We start from the raw sequence: 24,978 nt of genomic DNA on the forward strand, positions 1-24,978 counted from the left end.
ATACCTGGACCAGGAAGTTATCCTCAACGCACTCTAGGAATCTTCTGAATTGCTTACAGACTTCTGTGTAGTTTTCCCAGCAGACATACAGGTGGTTGAAGTTCCCCATCATGATGAGAACATGTTAGTGAGATGCTTCTTGTATTACAGAATCACAGAGTCACAGAATAATTAAGGTTGGAAAAGACCTTCAAGATCATCTGGTCCAACCATCACCCTACCACCAATATCACCCCACTAAACCATGGCCCTAAGCACCAAGTCCAACCTCTCCTTAAACACCCCCAAAGCACAGTGACTCCACCACCTCCCTGGGCAACACATTCCCATACCTGTCCACTCTTTCTGAGATGAATTTTCTCCTAATTTCCAGCCTTAACCTTCCTGGCACAACTTGAGGCCATTCCCTCTAGTCCTGCCACTAGTTACCTGTGAGAAGAGGCGGACTCCCAACTTCACACAACTTCCTTTCACATAGCTGTAGAGAGCAATAAGGTTTCCCCTGAGCCTCCTCTTCTCCAGACTAAACAACCCCATATGAAGCGAGCAACAACCCCAGATGAAGCAAGCATCCATGCGCTACCCTTGATCAGGTATCCTGTAGTAGACCCCAACCACAATTGGGCCTTCACTGGTGCAGTCTTTAGCTCTCACCCACAAGCTCTCAACATGTCTGTAGCTCTTTCTCAGAAGCAACCCTTCACAATAAATCCCTTCCCTAATGACGAGGGCAACAAGCCCTCCCTTGCTTCCCTGTCTATTTCTTCTGAAGAGTTTGTACCTCTCTATTCCAATATTCCAGTTATGTGATCCATCTCACCACATTTCTGTGATAGCAATTAGGTCGTATTTGTCTAACTGCATATGTGTTTATGTGCATATTTATCTAACTGCATATATGTATGTTCAGATATTGACTTCCTAGTATTCCGGTACTTTTAGTATTTCTAGTATTCCCCTTATATTTGTCATATTTTTTTTTTAAATAAATGTTGGTGTCTGTTCAACAAATGAATGTTTAAAAAAATGTTTCTGAAAACACTATGTTTACATGTAATACATATCTAAAAAGGTTTTCTCTTCAGAAGAGTTTTCTTCAGAAGAGCTTGACTCTGAGAGAGTCTAAAAATTCTCTAAAGAGATGTGAGTGGGCCATGTGTACAGAGCACTTGTAGGAGGACATGCAAGCACTGATCAAAAATTCCCTATATCTTGTATCTTGATCATGTTTAAATTAAGCACTTGTACTGAGGGAAAGGTAATCATCAATTTAAATTCCCCTTTGAGTGATTATTTAAATTATAGCATGGAATGTCCCTGAAGCTGTGGAGCTTAACAAAATACAGTCTAAGGCATTATGACAAAAATGAGATGTAAATAATTAGGGAACTGTTTTGAGAAAACCAATTATTTTCACCCTAATTAAATTATTTGAAAAGCATTTTTGCACTGTTCCAGGATCCTGTAGTATCTTCAAGAAATTGAAGTTTGATCCAGGTCTTTTTGGTGTCAAAGGAAACTTCAGTAGAAATTAGACTCCTTAGGAAGCAGATGTGCTTACATTCCCCTGTCAAAATAGGAGCTAAGCATCTGCTCAAAGTTAATCACATACTTAAACACTGTCCAGGACTAAGGTCATGGTTGCCAAGACCTGATCTTGCAGTACATATAAATCCAACTGATTAATGGCTTGGTGTGCCTGCTGGATAAAACAGATCTAATAGGAAATGCAGGGTTTAGGGCTTTACAATACTTTTTTTTTTTTTTTTCCACTTTAAAAATAATAATAATCATCATCATCATCTATTTTGAAAATACTTCAACTGAGTAAATGGAAATACTAATATAAATTAGTGTATTCTCATTTATTTCAGGTTAGAAAAAAAAAATAGTACTAAAGAAAATGATGCAACAAAAACTGTTGTGAAACAAATAGACAGAGGCAAACAACAACTAGAGTCTGTCAAGGAAACTGAGGTTACTTTTGACAAGTACACGTGGTTTCTTATAAACATAGCTGAAGAGAGATAAAACTTAGCAAAAGGCAATGAATATCCAAATATAGATAAAAAGTAATGAAAACAATGAGAATAAAAAGCCTGGAGCCAGGAGAATGTTCAGTAATATATGATTAGCTAGTCACTTTAGTTACTGGAAAACAGATTATCTGGCCTTTTTCAAGAAAAAAATGTAAAATCTGTGATTTTGATACATATTAAAGAATGGTATAGAAAGAAGGGATTATGGATGCAAGGGAATAAGGATGTAATGGAAAATGTGGAATGAGAATGTGGAGGTGGAAAGCAGGAGGAAGGCCAAGCCAGCTGTTCTGTAGGACAACTACATGTTGAAGGTGTACCAGGTGAGTTTACCACTTGTGACACAAGATGAAAAAGTACTTTCAAAGCCCACAGTAAGAAAGGCCCAGCCCAAACTAGTCTCAGGGAGTACCGAGTCTGGGAAGGCTCCTCCTCCTGCTTCAGTTGCTATTGAGATCATGCACGGTGTTTTGAGAGATCATAAGATCACCAAGATGATAAACTGGCCCACCGTATTTTTCTTTAAGTCTAAGACATGCAATGACTTTACCAACTGAGATAATAAATCACCACTTTTATAAATAATCCCCTGATTTAACATCTTTGATAGCAAATTAATGGGCTTTCAAGTAAGCTAAACCACAAGACATCAATTGGCTTCAGAAAATGGACACTTTTCATGAACATTATGGCTCAAGCAAGACATACCAATATTTGTAGTTTGTTTTGGTTTGGTTTGGTTTGCTTGTTTTGACAGTTTTTGGTTTGTTTGTTTGCTTTTTTGTGTTTGTTTGTTGTTGTTGTTGTTTGTTTTTTGTTGGTGGTGGTGGTTTTGTTTTTGTTTTTTTCAAAATCCTAGAATTATATGCATTTCAGCTGATGATGGGTTTCAGTTTACTTTACATATAGTTTACCCACTTCATGGATGTAACACATCTTATAAAATGGTCTATGATAGCTTAATATTTCAGATTACTAGTGAAAAGAACTCCAATATTGTTATTATTATCTCATTATGTAAGTCAGTTTCATGATGTCTGGTGCAAAGTATATTCAAAGGTTAAAGCTGTCATATTTGATGTGTTGGTTCTTTGTGTAAGCAATTTCCAGTTACTTGGTTAGGAAAAACAAGAGAGCAAGAGCCGATCCCACAGCTTTCACCTAAGTGAAAGAGACTATATTTCACTTAAATTGCTCTTGCTGGTGACCTAAAAGAACTCTCAGAGCTGTGAGGCTTGAAACAAGATACTTTTGGGGTCTATGGTGTGGTATGTTTCTGTAAGGATCTTCTTGCACCATTTGAAACTGTCTCAAGGCAGGCCTTAAATTACTGGGACACGGTTCACTAACATTTTTATTTTTTTTCAGAAACTTTTGTGAATATATCTCTGAAAGTGTCTAATATATAGTATCTGTGCTTAGTGCAAAATCATTCTACTTTACTTTGTGTAGCTTTGGACATTTTTGCTTACACTATTTTCACTTCTATCTAGCTCTTCCTATTTAGAATAGTTTATTTTACCCATGTTTTATTTGAGTTGGTTTCTCTGGGCATTGAGCCCAGTTTTTGTTTAACTTTGCTCTGTACAAACAGCCCAGATGTTCTTAAAAAAAAAAAAAAAAAAAAAGAAAGAAAAAAAGAGAGAGAGAGAGAGAGAAAAGAAGGAAAGTGTGTGGGGGGAGGATGGAAGGTTTATATATCCACTTTTTAAAAAAAAAAAAAAAAAAAAAGATCATATTATAAAGCAATAGAAGGAATGATTTGTAAAACCCCTGGATTCATTGTTATGGTTTAAAGCAAAATTGAGCTCCATCACTGTTTGGGACATCAGTTTATAACAAGGCTAACAAAAATGCTGACTAGGTGGAAGAGAGAATACAAGCACCATTTATATATAAGAAAAATTTTATAACAGAATATTGTTTTATAATGATCATTAAACAAAAAAAATTAAGTTTTTAGTAAAAATGGATCCAGCTGAACTACAGAGTCAGAATCATATGTTTGTCTTTTCCCAGAAAAATAAGGACTGTGGAACCGTAGAAAAAAGCAGGCCCAACAGCTTTACTGGAACTAGAGTAAAAACCTTAACCATATCTACCACTTTAAGAAGCAGAACAGTACAATTCTGTATAGCAACAAGAAAGCAGCTGTCAACAGAGCTGTTTCAAAAGAGATGTCAGGAAATATGGAATGGCAAAGCAGGGACTGTACCCAAAAGGGAGGGGCAAAGCAAAAGAAGTCAAAGAAACTACTGATCCCACTAAATTATTATCACAGAGTGGTTACTCATGTATTTATCTAGTGCCACAAGTGATATCATAAGCTGACATTACCAATAGGTTACCATTTTCCCAGTGAATAGTAAAAGAAAAAGTTTGAAAACATCTTTTATCAAAGGCTAGCTATAGCACTATTTTGAAGCCAAATCCTCAGTCCTGAGACAGAAACCAAGATTTACCCATTACATTGGGGCATTGCAAGGTACTGGAAAGGAATGACATGCTAAGATTGGAAGTGAGAATATAAGTCATACAGGGTTGTTATAGTCATTGTGGCTTAGAGTAGTTTATAGGTTTCTAATTAGTCAAGACTCCCTTTGCACATATTGGAAATGAGATCCTCACAGAATCTTATCTGGCAATACAGAGTGAAATAAACATCTCTCCCTAAGCAAATTAAGAGCATCCTGAGAGGTGTTAAATACTAGAAATGCTTTAAATCTTCAAGTCAATACACTACACTAGTTTACAGATATTCTGTTGAACTCATACAATATCAGGTTATGAAAGGTAACTACTACCTGAGCACATAGAACCTGAGATTCCTTCTGATTTTGTTAGAAATATTTGTGATTGCATATATGACTTTGCTCCTGGGTTAATGAACACAGTACAGTCATATCGTGTTTGTTTGTAACTCATGCCAAAACCCCACCTTTAACATTAAACAGAAATACTTACAATGTCAATCACATATATATTAAAAAAAAATCTACAAAACTTTTAAACATTTAATTAATTAAATGTGCCTTAGAAATTTAATTTATTACTTAAAATATTAATTAGTAATAAAGTTCAGAGAGAGATTAAAAATATCCTTCTGCATTGGACAAAACTTTGGAACCCTTCTCTTCCCACAACAAGACCCAGAAGACCCTGCCAAAGTCTCCTTCTCTCACGGGAATCACATTTTCTCATTGTTTTCTCTCTCTCTCAAAAAAAAAAATCTAAAGCAATTTTCCCTCTGCTGGTTTCCACACTTCACCGTAATATAAATTTTCCTAAGCAATTAAGAGAGATTAAGATTCAAGAGAAAATGGAGACTGAAAGTAGTATCACATAGACTTGTGCAATAATAACGCATATAACAAGTTAGACCAAAGCCTTGGGGAAAAAATCTATTAATAAATAAGATAAGCAATTCACATTGCCTCTGAGTCTAGTCAGGAACAAGTTCATATTTTCACTTTTCTAAAGCCAATATTAACAGAAATTGCTGTTAACATCAGTGACAATAAAAAAAAAATGCAGTTGAATCTCTGTAGTTGTGGTTAACCATTTCATCTTTCTTCTCTCTCAGTAAAATCAGCTAGTAATAAACACAATCATTCTACTAGCCTAATTCTTGAAAGGCAAACACCAGATGTGAACATGTTTTCTCTACTAACTTCCTGGTCAAGTTCTGTTGATTTTTACCTGGTTTAACTTATATGACCAAGAAAAGAACAGTAACCCTTGAGTACCAAGTTGCTATGTGTCATAGCAAGTAATATGCATTTTCCCACACTGATTTGCTGCTAATTTGACAGCATGAGATAATGGTGATTTTTTATTCTCCACTGCTGAAAGTACAGATATTAATTTTCCTCCTCTATGGCTTTAGCTCCTAAAGCTGAACAAAAAGCTCTCACTTGCTAGGTGCACTGGGTGCTTAAAACTGGGTCATCTGTACCTGTGGCTCACAAGTAGCACTGTAGAAACTAGACAGCCAGAAAACACACTTTCAATTTTATTATGGCCTATGGAAATATAAAATTTGTGCTGTTCATCAGGGTGGAGGTTTCAAACACAAAGAATCAAAATTTACATCTTTTCTCAAAAGTGTCCTCCCAGAGGCACCTGAAATTCAGAATAGGAATTTTGTCTGCAAGCCTGGCAGCCTGCCTGGGATGGAAGGGAGTATTCTCCTGAACAGCTAGAGGTACATCCAACAGGCTTCATATTTCATTTGAATTTACATACAGCCCCATAAAACAATTCAAACACATGATTATTGTCTCTCATGGGACTCCAGATCAGATTTGCAAGCTTTAGAAGCAAATGACAGTACATTAGTTCCAGGAACACCCGCCTAAATTCATACATGAAAATCTGCTGTGCTTGATTTGCCTTTTCAGCAGTAATAAAGGCCCTTAATTCTTATTTTTACTCCATTCTGATGAGAGTGCAAGAAGCAGATTATACACTGCAGCTGACCCTCCTTTTGTTTGGCTGAATACATCTTTAGGGGGAACTGGGGAAGAATAAGATTTTTCATAATGTCTAAGCCTAATAATCATTAGGTCATATAATCTGTCAACTTGCATATCAGAAGATATCACCCTATCACCCTTCCAGTGAATTCACTATGTGGGTTTGGATGAAAGCACTCTAGGTCTCAAGACATTTATGCACCAGAAATGTTACCAAAAGACTTCACAGAATCATAGAATCACAGAATGGTTGAGGTTCGAAGGGACTTGTAGACGTCGCCTTGTACCCCCCAAGCAGGGCCATCTAGAGTTGGTTGCCCAGGATAATGGCTAACCAGCATTTGAATATCTCCAAGGAGGGAGACTCCACAATGTCTCTGGGGTTTCACAGGCTAAATACTCCTAAAACATCAAGGAACTGGTTAGAAGATACCAGTTTCTTTAGCTGGAGAACACACACACACAAATAAAAATAAAAATTAAAAAAAAAAAATCATATCATTCTGACTGGGAAAAAAATAATTCTTCCATACCTCAAATCCAGTCATTTGTTGTATCCTGAATGTAAGACATAGTCTGTCAATAAAGAGCATTATCTTAATGGCAGAACACTGCCCATCTGTCTGTCTGCAGAGTCAGGCAATCAGCAGGATTCAAGAACAGGGTTCTGTTGTTTCTTTCTCACCTTTCCAAAACAAAGAAAGGAGGGTGAGTCTAAAAAGACTGCCTGACCTGTGAATTTTCCAGGTGAAATTTTATTTCAGGTCGGTTTTAATTCAGACCTACAGACAGCAGTATATTTAAGGGAATTTAGAGCTTGCTGATTATGAAGGAATAAAACCAAACAAGATTTACAAAGTATCAGATTGCAGTAACAGAAAAAACACTGCAAGTATACCATGCATGCCATACAATTGCATTGTAGAACTCCCTTTAGAAGTTAGAGCTAGTTGTTTCATTTGATTACATTTCATAAGTTTTTACACGTTTTTCAAATGATCTTTGCTCTTAAGAAAACGCTTATGTCAGGTGACTTAATTTTATCTTCATGTCAGATTGTCTAATTTTATCTTAATTATTTCTATTTTTGTCAGCAAGATGGTAAAATTCTTCCTATAAATTTTCTCTTTCATGTTTAAATCATCTTCATAAATTGACCTAATGATCTCTCAAATTTCTTCCTGATGAATACACTGAGCTCTTTATATCCTAGGTTCATTTTCAAAAGCCTAGAGGGTCATTATTTTGGTTCTTCTCTGAACTCTTTCAAGTAGTTCTGCCCCTCTTCCTTGGCCAGTTGAGATCAGAACTGGATGGGACATTCCTGCATTTTAAGCATAACATAGTGTTCTTCTTTCATCCTTTTAAGGGCTTCCTATCAATTCAGTATAACACAGGCCTTAAAATCACATAGGTCAATGTCAAATCCATTGGAAGAATCAATAGTCAATCAATTAGACTACAACAAAGTCTTTCCTGTAACTTGTTAAGAAACAAACAAACAAACAAACAAACAAACAAAACAGGCAATTGTAGCAAGGGGTTGGCTCTTGTGAAAATGTAGGTCCTCCTCCCAAACACCGGCTAAGTGTGTTGAGGCCCTGCTTCAAGGATGTGGTCAAGCGTCGCTCAGTCATTGCTTTAGAAACTTCTTTTGTTTGACATAAATTATATTTTAAGTTTCTAATCCCCTGTAGATATAGGGCTGAATATATTATCTCATTGTTCTACACACTGTCCACACGAGGTTAGTGTGTCTGTAACATCTTGTCATTTTTGGTATTTTCTGAAATTTAAATCATGATAGAACGATTTTGATCCTTTCCAAGGTTTCTAACATTTATTTTGAAACAATAAATGATTAAGAATGTTGCTTAGATAGGCCTTTTCAGGTCTCTCATCTGAAAATGTTTAGCTTCAACCAATGCTCTTATATCCTCCTCTGTGCCGAATTTGCTAATCTTTCTTGTTGCACTAAGTCTGGGATGAAGTTAATTTTCTTCATATTGTTCATATAGTGCTTTCGTTTTACCCTTCTTTTATCTTCTTTAACCCTTTAGATTCTCTTCCCCATTGTGCTGGGAGAAATGAGCAGGCAGCTTGGAGGGTAGGGGGCTAAGCTCCCTACCGCAGTACTAGCTTATATAGGTTGCAGCACTTTTATCTTTGCAATAGTTTATATTTAAATCTCCGTGTAAACATTTGCAGTATATTTATAGTTACAATTTGTCTTTTGTTGTTGTTGTTGTTGTTGTTTTGTTTGTTGTTGGTTTTGTTGTGTTTTTTTTTTTGTTTGTTTGTTTTTTTAACTTTGGGTGTTCTTTCTCATCATTTTAATGCTTTCTAATTATGTAGTCATCGATTTTATTTTGTCAGCATTTTTAACTTGTTACCTGTTAAATGTAATCTACCATTTTTTTTAGTATTTCTAAATTTTTTATTACTTTTTCTATATCGTTTTTTCATGAAAGCTGCTCATTGCCATGAGTACTCCTATAATAATATAAACAATACATTTTCAACTAAAATATGACTAATTTATATGGAACATTGTTAAAAAGTTATTCAGGCTTAAGTGAAAAAAAAAAAAAAAAGGTTTTACTAAAGAGGGAAGTGCTAGTTTTTCCCATAGCAGTTTTCTGAGATCTGTACAAACAGATATCCCAGAAATTTAATTTCAGAGATAAGCTAGAAAAGATGTGAACATGAGGATTGGCAATATATTTAAAACATTGGCCTAAAAGCCTTCAATTAAATGCTCTGTAATACTTCAAAATTACCACTGACCCTTTCTGAGTCCCAGTCTTTGCATGTTAAAGGTCTTCATCTGCAAAAGAGAATATCTTATTCTTTGTGTTCTTCATATTGTAGTCAGTTTGTGAAAAAGAGAAATGTCTCTTTGGTAACCAGAATAGTAAAGCCAGAATTCAATTTCAATTTGAAAAGCAAGGAAGCTACTATTGCTTCTAACATTCTGTATTATATAAATGTTAATTTATTACCAAACACAGTCATTACTGAAAAATGAAGACATGTTATTAAGAAGTATCTATGATTTCTATTGAATTGTTTCTTTAGCTTAATATGGTCATGATCACTGTGCAAAGGCTATGTGAAAAAAACTACAACGGAAACTACATAGGAGTTTTCTCATACTAGAAACTCATAGTTTAAGATAAAGGTTGCGTGAATTTTGCTTAGATAAATATATGCCCAGTTTATGTACAAGAACATGTAATTCTGTTCCTTGGTTAAAAGTATTACTATCTCAATTTCTTAATTATTTATATGATACTTGTGCTCACCAAAATGTCAGAGCATATTGGTTTTTCAGTTAGACAGATCATGACTTAGGGAAGGAATATTTGATTCTGCAAGGTGTAGAGGGCAAATAAAAGAAGTTGATCATTTTTGCTTTACATTAATTAGGTTCAGAATTTTCAGTCTTTCTTTTCAGACAGGAATGTTAGGACATAACCACCAACCCACCAACCCCTTAATAATATTTTTTTCCTTCCACAAGCCTGTTCAATGTAAATATAAAGTGACATACAAATAACTTGCTTCCTGAGCTGTAAAAAACATATATGTAGATTCCTCTAAAATACAAAGAAGGAAGACTTTTACCGTTTCCTTATATCTACCATTAATGGAGTATTTTCTTTAACTAATACTTGTTTCCACCAAAAAAAAAAAAAAAAAGAAAAAAAAAAAAAAGAAAAAAAACTTCATGGGCACTTCATATTTTTTGTTGTGTCATAATTGTTTGAAATTAGGCAGTGGGCTCAAATACTACTGGGAAGAGCAGCTAGGCAGACATAAACAGAGAAAAAGCCTTTTCTCTTTAAAAATCCAGATTAAAAATAATAATAATAATAATAATAAAAGTAAGTCTGCATAATTTGAGTGTGATGTTATTTAAAAAAAAAATGTTCAGTCTAGAAAAGTAAAGGTCCAATAAGTTTGACAGTGAAATTTCATGTTTTATTACAGTAATAACAGAATCCTAAAAAGTGGAATATCCTGAATTGGAAGTGAGACAAATGAAGATCATTGAGTCCAACTTCTGGCTCCACACAGGACTACCTAAGTGTTAAACTATATATCTAAGAATGCTGACCAAATGCTTATTGAACACCCAACACAGTTGGTGCCATAGCTACTTTCCTGAGGAGTTTGTTCCAGATTTTCAAAATAATAACTTTATAACTTTCCTTACCCCCAGTTGCCTTTGAGCTGAAGCACTGGACTAAAAATGTTAAGATTTTAAAATATGGCCATTTGAGAATTGCAGGGAGTCAAATTCTGTCAGGATCAAAAAAAATATATATATATATTCATGATAGAGGTAGACAAGCAGAGGTTTTTTGCTGAGTTCTATTGGATGCATCTCTATTTAAAAACAACAACAAACAACAACAACAAAACTTTGATATGATGGAGTTAAATATCCACCCTGGTAGACAGGCAAACTGAAATACAGAGGTCGTCAGAGAGGGGCAAAAAGACAGGCCAGTATTACCCTAAAAGCTGCTTTAAAGCATATGTAGAACAGAGGACAATGGCTACTGAGGTCCAAGCCAAAGCACAGAGTGATGCATTTTGCTGGTTAGACATTTAACAGGGATAATCTGAAGAAATTCGATTGAATTCAGTGGAGATATATTGATCTACAGCATCAGACAAGTGACTACCTCCATATGGTAGAGGATGATTTTATAGATCTGGAAGTCTAGGTGTTTCATTAAGCCAAGCTTTCTGACTTTAAATCATCAGGTTAAAAGAATTTGTTTTGTTTGATGCCATTGATTAAAAACATAAGTCTTTAGCCTCCATAGCTTGTATGTACGGCAAGAAATGAAAGTTATAAAAAAAGTATGCATATAATGCAGAAATAGGCATTATAAGCTGTATAAGTATTTAATCAGTATTAGTAGGAGATGGTAAAACCATATGTGAAAAACAGCTATATAGAAGTCATGAGTTTATAAATATTACTCCTAAGAAAGCTATATATAAGTATTACTCAGTAAACCAAGAACTGTCCTATGGACAGTGGAATAGTGGAAAAAGACATGAAGTGCAAAGAAAGTAAAAGAAGAATAATTATAAATACATTCATATATATATATTTATAAATAGTAAAGAAGTGATGTGGAAGGACTGAGTAGAAAAAAAAGGGAATAACAGTACATTACAAGTTATACAAAATAAGGGAAGTCACGTGAAGTCACAAAAATACATTTGGTAACTGGAGAGGAACACAAGAACAAAGAAAAATGAGTCTGGGTAGTTCTCACTACAGACCCTGACAGGTCATCATCCATGTTACATAACCTTTTTGATAGGTTACTGAACTTTTCAAACATGGTTAGATTCTTGTTTGGTTATTACTTTTGGTCTAATTACAGCTCTGGGATTAGAAATTTCTTCTAGGTAGGTTTATACATTTATACTATATTTTATACATTTTTGATGATAACACTGTCCTTGAGTTTAAATCATTTTCTTTTCTACCTGATGTTTGTTCCCACAATATCCTGGTAGTTTATATTCACATTCCTTCTCCATTTTATTTTTACTTGTTTACTTACTTGTCCTGAACTTTCATAGCTGTCTTGAATCAATGTTACGTGAGATATCCTTTTGTATATTTTCTTTTTCTTTCTTTTTCTTTCTTTATAGCATAGGAAACTCCTTTGTTATTTTCTAGTTACACTGTGCCAGTCCCTTTTTAATATATGTATTAGCCATTTTTGTTATTCAATATAGAGTTTCATATGCCTGTCTTGGGAATTTTGGAAACAGATATGTCTCACATCTGAATTATTTTAAGCACTAAGGTTTCTTTCTATCTCAATTAAAGCAAACAATTAGTTACTTGGTACATTTCATTTATTTTCAATCTCAACTCTTACAACAATGCACAAGCACCAATTGCCTCTTTCTTTCTTTTATTATTGTATTGGAAGAAGCCTTTTTTGGTAATGTCAATATCTCTTACAAGTGTTAACTCAGCTTTACTTTTGACAGTCACGCTTTATCCTTTCTGACCTTTAAGGCAACATTTCTTGGCTGAACAGTCCTACCTTTTGACATTTTTATAGAGTTTCTTCTTGTTCTTCATACTCTTCTTGAGATAATAATGAAATTAAGCCTGAATACTTCCTATATAAGTAATTTCTACCTGCCTCAGAATAATGTTATATTTTACATATAGGGTCCAGCTCATTTGCTAGGCTTCTGTGAGAAGTGAATAAACATTTCACAGAACTATCGTGAACTATCATTGAGATACCTTGATTTCTATTAATTCACATATCCTTTTCTTTCCATTTGATATGTGCTCTGGTTCAGCTGAGATAGAGTTATTTTTCTTCCTAGTAGATGGCATAGTGCTGTGTTTTGGATTTAGGAAAAGAATAATGTTGTAACACACTAATGTAGTAACACACTAATGTTTTAGTTGTTGCAGAGCAGTGCTTACACAGACCCAAGGACTTTTCAGCTTCTTGTGCTACCTCGCCAGGGAGGAGGCTTGAGGTGCACCAGGAGCTAGGAGGTTCTGTCTTATTAAACTGTCTTTATGACCACCCAAGAGTTTTTACACTTTTTGTTTGTTTGTTTGTTTTTCCAATTATCTTTCCCATCCCACTATGCACTTGGGGGAGATAGTAAGAAAATGGATGTGTGGTACTTAGCTGCCTGCCAGGTTAAACCACAACAGCAGGCAAATGAGACTAAAGATCACCTTCACTCTCCCCACTCCTCAGTCTCAGCTAGTGATTCTTTATCTAGTCTTTAAACTGACCTAGTGTAAAAGGTTATCCTTCACAATAACTTGTAACCATGTTCCTACAAGGCAGACAATCTTCAGAGTCCTAGTTCCACTCTGGTGCTAGCTTAAATCCAGCTTTAAGGGCAGACATATCAGCAATTCTTTAGTACAAAAATTGCTGGAAGAAGTAAATGGACCTCAGAAATGTAGAGGTGAGAGAACTTAACCTTTGTTGGCATTAATTATATCTTTTCAAAAAATGTCTGAAAAGGCAGTCACTTCCTCCTGTTTGCACCCTTGACAGCCTGTCAATGTCTTTTTAGTATTAGGAACCCAAAACATAACAAAGTACCACAGATACAGTCTTACAAATAATAAATAACAAATGGAGGAGAATAATAATTTCCCTTGACTTGTTGAACATACCTTTGGCTAACCCAATAAGCCACCAACTTTTTATGCCATAAGGGCACAGTGGTACCTCATGTTCAACTTGCTGTCCACCAGGACTCTCAGAATCTTTCCTGTAGGTCCATAACATTCAGCACCTTGTCTATGCTTCTGCATAAAATTATCATGTCCCAGGTGCAGGACATGTCTTTGCTGAACTTCATAAAATTTCTGATAGTTCATTTTCCAGTGTATTGAGGACCAACAGCAACGAAACTACACTGCAGCATGCTGATCACCCTCTGGTCTTGTTATTTTCCATGAAATTGCTTAAGATGCACTCCATTGCACTGTCCAGATTATTAATGAAAATATTAAATAGTATCAATCCCAGTATTGACTCTTACATAATGTCACTAGTAATGAGTTGCCAGTTGGAGTTCATACAACCTACCATAAACCATTGAGCTTGACAGACCAATCACTTGTAATCAACCCATCCAGTTCATTTCTTTCCCATTTGCTACAGAGATTCTAAGGTAATCTACGCTGAAAGTCTTGCTAAAGTTAAAGTTAACTTGTTAAAGTTAATAGTGATATACACTATTATAATCTGTAATATTCATGACATATAATAGAGAAACTAATTATTACCCTTAATATTTTCCATACTAGCTGATTGTAGTCTGTAATTTGTAATTTTGTTGGTGTCTATAGAAATTTAATTAAAGTTTCATTTTGTGATCCTAACTCAATCAGAAGTCAGTTAAAATGTCAGATGACCTTCATAGGAACTCTGTTCTGCAAGTCAGTTTATGTGAGCACTTAAGGTTCCAGGGCAAGAAAAGGGTCAGGATTCACCATAGCACTGTGGCTTGCATTGCTTATGGCATAGATCCTATACAGTATTCCTGAAAGGAACTTAAATTTTGGTTTTTTTCTTTGTTTGTTTTAACAGTGGGTAAAAAAACAGAAATGTTTGTAACAGCTGTTGATTGAATAACTGGTTGATAAATATATATATATATCAGAAATCACCATATTTTTCTAATAAAAATAAACAAAGGAACTTTTCCCCTTTGCACAGATATCCCATCTGGGATAAATGATCAAAAAAACCTCTGGGCTGTTAAGACCAAAAAAAAAAAAAAAAAAAAAAATTTAATATAAAACCCCTGGAAGTGGAAAGTATCCACAGAAAACTCAGAGTCTAAATCAGACAAGTGGCATGTTTTCCTGCACCATGAACAGGTAATAATTTCATCTAGTGAACAAGCAAGCACAGCTAGTTGTCTTACTTGCTGTCTTTCAATCATTTGTAAACATGGAAAATTTGTCCAATCCATGAATTCTTCCAAGAATTATTTTATAAGGAGGCATTGAATCCGGTTGGTTGCTTGAACCCTGCTCACTGTAGCTGTTGTTTCAAGTAAATAATATGTACTATCGTGCTTCCTGGATTATGAACATTATGAACATATGAACATTATTCATATGTTCAGACAGAGATTGTTATCTCTTTGGAATATTCAATATTTACCATCTCTTAAAGCAGAAAAAAAACTCAGCTGCATCACTACCATCACTTTTGTTTAGTGGAGTTCTCACTGACTCAAAGAGGGAAAACACAACCTCCAGAGAAAAAAGGAAGAGCTGGAGAACTGCAGGCTAGTCAGTCTCACCTCTGTGCCTGGCAAAATCGTGAAGCAGCTCCTCCTGAAAACTATGCTAAGGCACATGGAAAAGAAGGAGGTGCTTGATGACAGCCAACACGGCTTCACTAGTGTAGATCATGCCTGACAAACCTGGTGGATTTCTACAACAGGGTTACAACACTGGTGGATAGGAGAAGATTGACTGACATGATCTACCTGGACTTGTGCAAAACATTTAACACTGTCCCACATGATATTCTTGTCTCTAAACTGGAAAGACATGGAGCTGATGGATTGACCACTCAGTGGGTAAGAAATCAGCTGGATGGTCATACTCAAAGAGTGTGTCCAAGTGGAGATCAGTAATGAGTGGTGTTCCTCAGGGGTCAGTATTGGGACCAGCACTCATCTTTGTTGAAGACATGAGCAGTGGGACTGAGTGCACCCTCAGCAAGGTTTTCATTGACACCAAACTGTGGTGCAGTTAACATGCTGGAGGGAAGGGATGTCATCCAGAGCGACCTGGGCAGGCTTGAGAGGTGGGTCTGTGCAAATCTCATGAAGTTCAACAAGGCAAAGTGCAAGGTGCAGAGAGCAATCCCAGGCACAAATAGAGGCTGGGCGGAGAATGGATTGAGAGCAGACATGAGAAGAAGGACCCAGGGATGTTGGCAGGTAAAAATCTCAACATGAGCTGGCAATGTACGCTTGCAGCCCAGAAAGTCAACTGTATCCTGGGCTGCATCAAAAGAAACATGGCCAGCAGGTTAAAGGAGGTGATTCTTACTCTCTACTCTACTCTTGTAAGACCCCACCTGGAACACTGCATTCAGCTCTGGGGCCTCCAGCACAAGAAGGATGAGGAAGTATTAAAACAAGTCTAGAGGAAAGTCATAAAGATGACCAAGGGGCTGGAGCACCTCTCCTACAAAGACAGAATCACAGAATCACAGAATTTCTAGGTTGGAAGAGACCTCAAGATCATCGAGTCCAACCTCTAACCTAACACTAACAGTCCCCACTAAACCATATCCCTAAGCTCTACATCTAAACGTCTTTTGAAGACTTCCAGGGATGGTGACTCCACCACCTCCCTGGGCAGCCTGTTCCAGTGCCTAACAACCCTTTCAGTAAAGAAATTCTTCCTAACATCTAACCTAAAACTCCCCTGGCGTAACTTTAGCCCATTCCCCCTCGTCCTGTCACCAGGCACATGGGAGAACAGGCCAACCCCCACCTCTCTAAAGCCTCCTTTAATGTACTTATACAGAGCAATAAGGTCACCCCTGAGCCTCCTCTTCTCTAGGCTGAACAAGCCCAGCTCCTTCAGCCGCTCCTCATAGGACTTGCTCTCCAGGCCCCTCACCAGCTTTGTCACCCTTCTTTGGACCCGCTCAAGCACCTCGATGTCCTTCTTGTAGCGAGGGGCCCAAAACTGAACACGGTACTCGAGGTGCGGCCTCACCAGAGCCGAGTACAGGGGGACGATCACCTCCCTAGCCCTGCTGGTCACACTGTTTCTGATACAAGCCAGGATGCCGTTGGCCTTCTTGGCCACCTGAGCACACTGCTGGCTCATATTCAGCCGACTGTCCACCATCACTCCCAGGTCCTTCTCTGCCTGGCAGCTCTCCAACCATTCCTCTCCCAGCCTGTAGTTCTGCTTGGGGTTATTGCGCCCCAGGTGCAGGACCCGGCACTTGGCCTTGTTGAACTTCATACAGTTGACCTCAGCCCATCGGTGCAGCCTATCCAGATCCTCCTGCAGAGCCTTCCTACCCTCGAGCAGATCAACACACGCACCTAGCTTGGTGTCATCTGCAAACTTACTGAGGGTGCACTCAATGCCGTCATCCAGATCATTGATGAAGATGTTAAAGAGGACCGGCCCCAGCACCGAGCCCTGGGGGACGCCACTAGTGACTGGCCTCCAACTGGACTTGGCTCCATTTACCACAACTCTTTGGGCCCGGCTATCCAGCCAGTTTCTAACCCAATGAAGCGTGCGCCAGTCCAAGCCAAGAGCAGCCAGTTTCTTGAGGAGAATGCTGTGGGAGACGGTGTCAAAAGCCTTGCTGAAGTCAAGGTAGACCACATCCACAGCCTTTCCCTCATCCACCCAGCGCGTCATTTTGTCGTAGAAGGAGATCAGGTTCGTCAAGCAGGACCTGCCTTCCATAAACCCATGCTGGCTGGGCCTGATCGCCTGCTTGCCCTTCAAGTGCCGCATGATGACTCCCAAGAGGATCTGCTCCATGAGCTTCCCTGGTACTGAGGTCAAACTGACCGGCCTGTAGTTCCCCGGGTCTGCCCTCCAGCCCTTCTTGTAGATGGGCGTCACATTTGCTAGTCGCCAGTCAGCTGGGACCTCCCCCGATAGCCAGGACTGCTGATAAATGATGGATAGGGGCTTGGCCAGCTCCTCTGCCAGTTCTCTCAGTACCCTCGGGTGGATCCCATCCGGCCCCATCGATTTGTGCACATCCAAGTGCCGTAGCAGGTCACCAACCAGTTCTTCGTGGATGGTGAGGGCCACATCCTGCTCCCCGTCCCTTTCCACCAGTTCTGGGTACTGGGTATCCAGAGAGCAACCGGTTTGGCCGCTAAAGACTGAGGCAAAGAAGGCATTAAGCACCTCCGCCTTTTCCTCATCTCTTGTAACTAAGTTTCCCCCTGCATCCAGTAAAGGATGGAGATTCTCCCTAGTCCTCCTTTTTGTGTTGATGTATTTATAAAAGCGTTTTTTGTTATCTTTAACAGCAGTAGCCAGATTGAGCTCCAGATGAGCTTTGGCCTTCCTAATCTTGTCCCTGCACAGCCTCGCTACATCCTTATAGTCCTCCTTAGTGGCCTGCCCACTTTTCCAAAGATTATAAACCCTCTTTTTTCTCCTAAGCTCAAGCCACAATTCTCTGTTGAGCCAGGCTGGTCTTCTTCCCCGCTGGCTCATCTTTGGGCGCATGGGAATAGACCGCTCCTGCGCCATTAGGATTTGCCTCTTAAAGAGCGCCCAGCCTTTCTGGACCCCTCTGCCCTTCAGAACCGCCTCCCATGGGACTCCACCAACTAGTGTCCTGAGCAGACAGGCTGAGAGAGTTGGGATTGTTCAGCCTGGAGGAGAAGGCTCCATAGAGACCTTGTAGTGGCCTTCTAGTACCTAACAGAAGCCTACAGAAAAGCTGAGGAGGGACTATTTGTGAGGTAGTGTAGTGATAGGACAAAGAGTAATGGGAAGGAAGGAAGGAAGGAAGGAAGGAAGGAAGGAAGGAAGGAAGGAAGGAAGGAAGGAAGGAAGGAAGGAAGGAAGGAAGGAAGGAAGGAAGGAAGGAAGGAAGGAAGGAAGGAAGGAAGGAAGGAAGGAAGGAAGGAAGAAAAGGAAAAAAGTGCAATAGAAAATAAGGGAAGAAAGTACAAAACAAAGAAGTAAGGGAGAGAAAGAGTGAAAAAGAGAGAAGATTGCAAGAAAGAGAGAGAAAGAAGGAAATGCTCTCCTGAAAGAATTATGTCTGTTTTTGCCATGTGCTTTATGCTTTCCACTTGGAGATTTATTGAAACAAAAATAAATCATTTATTGATTATACATTTGTAGAATCTGGAAACTGCAGTAGACATTAGTTTGACACAATAGATTGTAAGTTAAAACCAAAACAAAATATAAGTGTCTTGGCTCAATATAAATAAATAAGATATTATGAGCTCCAAGGCATGATTTAAATCAGTCAATCATCAGATGACAAGGGACTTTACACTAAATAGATAGATTACTGAATAGATTACCCCTGTACTTGCAGCCAGCAAGCATAAGAGCAAAGTATACATTTATGTTTTGCTAAAGGATGTTGTATGTTTTGGACAGTTTTCATCATATCTCATGGCTGATCAGCACACAGAATATAGTACATATCAAATAAACACTCAAATCAAAAAAAAAAAATATATCCTAGTTTACTAGTCCACTGTTTCAGGCCAGCTTCATTTTCTCAGCTCACACTTGAACAATCAAATCTGTAAACTTCAGTTCTATAAGGCAAGCAGTTTTTTGTTTAAATCTTGCATAATCATGGCTTTTAACAGAACTCTACTAAAAATATAGCCTCTCATGTTTCATACAGGGTACAGGCTGGTATTTGCACATTCTGCTGTTTTAGGGAAATAGCGACAGTCTGACATGTGGAATTTCATCATTGCTTTCAAGTTGTTTTCAAGCATTTTTCATGCTGATTTCAGAGTTTATGGAAACAATGGACAAAGGAAAAGAAATTTTACATTTTCTATGCAAACTTATGTGACCATGATGTTTCTTAGTTGTTTCTTAGTAAACAGTCTGCCATTATCTGCAGTTGTTAAATTTATTTTCCCAAGAATCTCTTTTAACTTCTAGTTTTGGTTTTATTTATGATTATTTTTATTTGGCTTTCGCAGTTCCACCAATATTAGCACAATTTCCTAAAATTCTGAGAAAAGTAGTAAACTCTTCTTTTCTTTTTACCTTACCGGGATATTTCATTGTCCAGTGACACAGAAGTGCCAGATACCTAGTGCCATTTCATTTACACAAAAATATAGTGCAGCTAAGACAACAGAAATTGCTTAACTGGCAATTATACTTCTGAAGTAAAGGTAAAATTATGCTGCATTACTGAGTTTGGAAAAGGCATTTTCTTGAAGTCATCCAGCTTATTGGCTCCCAAGAAATTTCTGAACAACTTCTATATGATGTAAAACTGTCCTATTTGTTGTCCTTGGGACAAAGTAGCCTAGAACAGGCAACACCAGGGTATTACGCAGATTCTTATCAAAATCAGTCTCACATTTTCTATACATTGAAAAGTGTATGTGTGAGGAGGCATGGGATAAATTATATCAATAAATAAATAAATAAATAAAGTTTTGAAATCATTATTGAAAATCCAAGCTGAATAATCAAAAAAGTTACCTGACCACTATATATATATATATAAAAAAAAAAAAAAAAAAAAAAAAAAAGGGTATTGTTTTTTCAGTAAAAAATATTTGAAAACCCAAAGCCAGCCTTCTTTAAAAGGTCTCTTGCAGAGTGCTAAAATGTTCAGAGAGCTACTGTAGTGAGCAAGCCTCTGGAAGAATAGCTGACTACATTAATGGCATGCTAAGACTGAAGACAGATTGCTTTTACAGTCCCTCCTTTAAAATATTTTGCCTTCTATGTAAATGTGACAGAAAATTCTTCCAGTTCCTTATGAACACCCTTCATGGAAGCTGGCTTCAGAAAAGTTACACGTAGTTGTTTTTTTACATTAACCTTGTGCTGACACTACCTTTTAATTTAGTGATTCCAAGACTCTGAACAATGGTTGTATTGATATCAGCTGTGGTATTCAGAAACTGTAAAATTTTTCTGTTGCTTCAAACATTTTAAATATTTTATGTTGGGGCTAAGTGAGCAGTAAATGGTGTCACATAAGAAAGATTTACACCTTTCTACAGGTGTAAATGATTTAATAGATCCTTATCATCAAAAACTACAGGAATGGTTACTTGATCTACAGAATGTATAAAATCAAGTAGATCTGAAGTCATTAGGCCTTGTAACATGGACCACTAAGAAAATACTTCATCTACTTCAAAGTGATACATCCAATAGCTATTTGCCTTTTTGTAAAGAACACGTCAAAAGTTGTAGCTGCCTTGAAAACCAATATGTATTTTGGGAAAGTCCAGTCTCATCTGAAACCATCTACAGCAGTGCTTCCCGCAAGGTTTCAGGCAAGAAGAAAGAGAAGATGAAAAGAAGATGAAAAACAACCATTAGTGAATAATTCAAGATGTAAGGCAAGTTCCCCACCATTAAGAAAGAGAATGTGTGCCAGGAACACTGTGCCATATATTCTCTTTCCCTGCACTTTCTAAATAAGCATGCACATAAAATATCATACATTTAAATAATCAAAATTTGTTTTCAGTCATGAGATATTCAGAAATCCACAATGTAATAAAGAATTATAAGCTTATAAAAGTTAGATACTAGCTGGTTTGGGCCATACAACTTTCCATCAGCTGCTCTTTTTCATTGTGAGCTTCAGTCTTATATCTCTTCTGTTTTAATTCATCTTTTTGACAGTAGTGGCATTCTCTGCTGAACAGCTAAGATGGTCCTTTTCACTGTTGTCTTGTCAGACCTATACCAGCAATGGAGGTGGACACAGTAAGACCTAAATAGAGAATGTGGGAGAGGGCAGTGTTATTTTGAAGTAACCTCTCTCTTTAGAGCCTTTGTATATACTTGTCCAGAAAATCAGCTTTACAGATCATGAATAGGCAAGGTATAGGAGCTGACCTAGAGTCCTCTAAGTGTTTTATACAAAGGTGATTTTATTGAGAACACAGCTATGAGTTTTTATATATGTTGTGATCAAAGACAAAAGCTTCCTTTGTACTCCAATGTACTTAAGCAAAGTTTTTTGAATGTTTGTGTCAGAATAGAGGTGAAAAGGTTTTAACAAAAAGAGGTTTTAACATAAGTGACAAAAGGTTATTTCTGAGAAGTCTCAGTATACATAGAGTTATTGCAACATAGAAACGTGAAGGTATGCTTTGGTTGAAGTTTTTCAACATCAGAGAGAATTTGTTAATTTTGGGTTTGTGGCTGTAATGCCTTCTCTTCTAGGTGATGTACACTACCTTCAGAGAATGCTGTCTGTGCTAGACTTGAATCATCCTGCAGAGGCATCAGACATTATTACACTGGAGTGTGCATGCTGTCTTTAGTGCCTGGATTTCAGATGTTTGAATGTCTTTGAAGTTATTGTCATGCAATGGATTTTCAAGTAGAATTAAAACAAACTGTAGAATTTCACTATGAGAATCAGGCCTCCAGAACTTCAAGAATGACTGGATCATTCTTTCAAAGTTAGAGGCCTAGAAAATCAATGACAATCTATAAGACTGTTCTATTTGGCCTAATGCATCCAGTAGCATGACTGCCTTACTAGAAATAATAATACGCCATTTTGAATTGTTTTGATATTCATTTTTATAAAAGTGGCTCTTTGGTATAAATCAGTTTTGAATTTAAGTTTAAAATATTTGGAAAATATAAAATATTTTATCATATTCCTATAAAAAATAAAAATAATTTTAAAAAAGCTTATTTAGAGTTAAATTTATTTAGCATTTGATATAGTATAACTTCTTGGAGTGTGCTTTTATTATTTCCGAGCCTACTTATTCGGCTTTTCTGAAAACTGAAATAAAGTTTTTATTATAGATTGTTGTAGTATTTGGATAGACAATTGCAACATAAACATAAATCCTAAATACCACATAAACTTAACAAACAGATTTGACTTTTTCACCTTACAGCTTCTGTCTCAACAGATCACCAAATTTATTGTTATGTATGACATACAGCCAAAATATGTGAGATACATTATGTTGAGAGGGGACTGAAAATGGGCTTAACTTTTTGAACCAAAGAAAACAAACTGGTTATACCTTGTTCTTAATATTTTTATAGTGATAGTTTTGGAATGGCTTTGGATCGATTATCCTTGAGTCTCTGAGTCTGCACACAAAGTATTTGTCAAAAGTATGTTTCAAATACTGCATTACATCCTTACATAGTTTGTGCCAAGAGATATCTGTAGAAATTTAGAAATAGCAAGAATTAAAGCAAAAATTAAAATTAAAAAACGTCATCAGAATTTTAGTCTGTTTTTCCAAAGTACCCACTAATGATGGATGTGGAATGCAACTGTGTAGAACATTTTGGATTTATTACATGTAGTTATTTGGATCTACTTATACAAGTTTATACAAGTTAGACACATACACATACAAAGGGTTATAGCTACCTTACAAATCACCCAAACTGACAGTAAGAGATGAAATAAAAATTGCGGTCAGCTTAATATTTTTGAAAATATCAAGGAGAAGATATTTGTAAAGAGGATTCATAGCTGTTACACTTAAGATGTTTTATATCAAAAAGGAAGCAACTTGAGAATAAAAATATCTTCATATTTCCCATTTAAATAAAATACACTTAATTTAAACGTAACAATATAACTTAACTTAAACTACAGAGAATCTGCAAGGTAGAAAGGATGTAAACCACAATATCACAGACACTTTAAAGCTTGAGAGGACTTCAGCTACTTCTGCCTGTCAGTGGCTTTTTTTTTTTCCTTCTGGCCTCCAATTATATATTTCACAATCTCTCCAGGGAATGTGTTCCAAGGCTTGGCTAACCTCAAGGCTAGAAAGTGTTTTCTAATATCTAGGCTGTTTTTCTGCAATTTAACTTATATCCACTGTAACCCTAAAGAGCAGCAGTTTCCCTTCTTTGCAGATGTTGCAATACCAGAATCGTGTCTCCTTTCAGCTTTCTTTTCCCTAGGTCAACAAGCCTGTGTTTTTCATTTCTGTCTCACATCATACCTTCTTGAATCCCATCTTTCTTCTGCATACTCCCAGATCATCTCCAACTTAACTGCGTCTTTCCTAGGTTGCAGTTCCACAAAGTTGACACAAAATCCCAGCCAAGGTTTTCCAATGCAAAGTTGGAAAAGGAGTTATTTTAGGTACTATTTAGGCTCCAGTTTTCTTTGCTATTTCACTATTATTTTTCAACAATATGTCACTGCAGACATTTGATTCTCATGTGATCCATGCTAACCCACAGAATTCTTCATGAAGGACTATTGCCATGTCAGTTTCACAATGCAATATTAAAGAATTTAGTTTACTCATTACTAATTGCTTTCTTTCTGAGAGTTCATTCAGTATCAGAGGATGATATTAAGAAGGCTATACTGACATGGTCTGTACTCATGACAGAGGAGGAAGAATATTTAGTTAGTAAGTAAGTAGGTAGGATGTACTCAAGCATTCTTTAACCTTTTCTCCCATATCCTAGACTGAAAAGTTATCCCAGTAATGCCAGTATGAAATAAACTTGAATAAACTTGGCATCTGTTAAAATATTAGTTCTTTTCTTTCTTTTTTTTTTTTTTTTCTGACAGATAGAAAAAAATTAGTTAATATTTTTCTGTCCTAGCATTATCTTTTGATAATTTTCCATCTGTTAAGTAACACAGGGAATCAAGCATACTACCACTGTTATACTTTTATCAGAATTTTTGTTCTTCTGAATGTCTCTTGGCATATACTACCTTGTCTCTTTGTTCTAGTGTTCTGGATTGTCTCCCTTCCTAATTTTTCATAATTTTCTTTTCAATTTTTCATAATTGTCTTCCTTCATAATTTTACCCATTTTCCATTTTCTATATACTGTCTCCTTATGTTTCAGATCATTTGTAAGATTATGATTCAATCAATATAATAGTTTGTGTTTCAAAACATAATGTTTCAGTTTCATTCTGATAGCAATTAGAGTCCAGAACATTGATGCAAAGAGGATCCCTTTCCCAAATGGGTAATTCTTCATAATTTACAGGTAGCATTTTCAGGTAGTACAAAGCATTTGCACAATGCATGCATTGTATCATCCAGTCCTGAAGATATAAGCATAAATGAAACATCAGATATAAGCAGATGATATAAGCATATATGAAGATATAAGCATATATGAAGCTCCAAAGAAACATATATATATGAAAAAGAAGAGCCAGCCAAAAGTGCTCACAAATATCCCTTTCAAC

This window comes from Anas platyrhynchos, chromosome 2 (assembly GCF_047663525.1).
Source record: "Anas platyrhynchos isolate ZD024472 breed Pekin duck chromosome 2, IASCAAS_PekinDuck_T2T, whole genome shotgun sequence".
Classification (NCBI taxonomy): domain Eukaryota; kingdom Metazoa; phylum Chordata; class Aves; order Anseriformes; family Anatidae; genus Anas; species Anas platyrhynchos.